Raw genomic sequence first — 1,746 nt, 5'->3', positions numbered from 1 at the left:
ATAAAGATAAAGATAAAGATAAAGATAAAGATAAAGATAAAGATAAAGATAAAGATAAAGATAAAGATAAAGATAAAGATAAAGATAAAGATAAAATTAAAGATAAAGATAAAGATAAAGATAAAGATAAAGATAAAGATAAATTGGTCCTAACTTTGTTTGCATATTTTATGATATATTGTCCGGTTATCGGAGATAATTCGAACGAAATACTACCAAAATCCTGTCCTTGTCCGGTCATTGGAACGTTTTCATGTAAAGAGAAATTTCACTGTACAAACATAGATATTTGCACCCACCTTACAAGCCATATGTTTGAACTGCATTCCAGTTAAATAATATACAATATCGCGCTATACAAGTGCCACATATTTTTTTTTATTTTCACTTTCCCAACCCTCTTGGCTGAGTGGATAGTTCGCAGTCGACCTTTAGCGCAATTGAAAAGTTTTCTGCAGAGTTTAATCGCCATTTTACTACTTAATGGCTGGCAAATCAATTCGCAATTGAGAGCCATAAAAATTTGTTTGCACTCACAAAGGAATAATGCGAAAAAGTATTGAGCTCTCAGTCCCGGCTAAGTGGTCATGGCCGTGTTTTATAGTTTTCCTGCGTGAACCACTTTGTTATTGCAAGTGTTATTGCTGTTGTTGTGTTCTGCAGGCTAGAGGTCAAGTCACTCGTAATAAAATGGCGCATTTAAGAGAAAGTTCTGCCATATATTTTACGAGTTGGCTCGCACGGATTGTGTGTGTATGTGTGTGTACAATTGATTCCGTTTGCCTTTTCCCAATGCCAGCGGTTATTGTAAATTATAGCGAAAGTTTTGTCGTGAGCTAACAATTGATATATGTTGGTTTGTGTTTACGTATGTACATGTATGCGCTTTGCAGAAATTTTCAAACTTGCTTCAATTATTGATTGTCTACTAATTGTGTTTAAAATAGTTAATGGATTTTGGCAATTGCTCAACTTAAGACAGAGTGTGATGTCAAGGCAGTTGAAGCTATTAAGGGGTTTCCTTAAAACACGCCACAATTTTGAACTGCGGGTTTTACCACCGGAATGTCATTTATTGCTGCCATTAAATTTTGTCTGTCCAGTCCCGCGGAAGCATATTTTTCTTAAACAAGTGCAGTGGTTGAAGAACTTTTGTGTAATATATAATTTACCCTTCAGCGATCGGGATTGGGCACAGGAATAGATCTCAGCATTATGGAAAACAATTCTTAAGAGCAGATCCTGGCGTAACGAAAGTCCCCATATTCCAAAAGGAATATATCCATATACCTCATTTATACAATCAGTTAAAAAATGAAAGCCTTTTGCGGAGCCCTTGTGGGGATCGAACCCGTGACCTTTAGATTAGAAGTCCAATGTGCTATCCACTGCACCAAAGGGCCGCTGTTTATGTAGCAATGATGATCGAAACAATTTTTAGAAAATTCGGTTTAAAAAAAAAAACACTTTATAACTGTTTAAATAATTAACTGAAAAATTTATCAAATGTGATATAGATTTCACCCATATGGGTACTGCCTTTGAATTATTGTTACAAAGCTAGGATTAAAGAATTAAAGCGTGATCCATTTCGAGGTTTCCTCCATTTTTAAGCGAAAGAGCACAGAAACTTTAAATTTAATGGGAATGCTTAAGTATTATCATTCGAAAACACATTCCTTCGCATTTATTTTTTGAAGTGTATCTCTTTCAAATGATGGTCGCGACTACGTCTCAGATGGTTCA

The 1,746-nt window shown here is 35.1% G+C and overlaps 1 non-coding gene across 1 annotated transcript; it reads right to left on the bottom strand.

The window, feature by feature from the left end:
* Positions 1-1,330: 1,330 nt before the first annotated feature.
* Trnar-ucu lies at positions 1,331-1,403 on the bottom strand. The gene has a single exon. It is a non-coding gene; the product is annotated as a tRNA-Arg (tRNA).
* Between the last annotated feature and the right edge of the window lie 343 nt (positions 1,404-1,746).

Source organism: Bactrocera latifrons, unplaced genomic scaffold (assembly GCF_001853355.1).
Source record: "Bactrocera latifrons isolate USDA-ARS-PBARC rearing strain unplaced genomic scaffold, ASM185335v1 scaffold_72, whole genome shotgun sequence".
NCBI classification, from domain to species: domain Eukaryota; kingdom Metazoa; phylum Arthropoda; class Insecta; order Diptera; family Tephritidae; genus Bactrocera; species Bactrocera latifrons.
The sequence above is the reverse complement of the archived record's forward strand: the minus strand, read 5'-3'. Positions and strand labels throughout refer to the sequence as shown.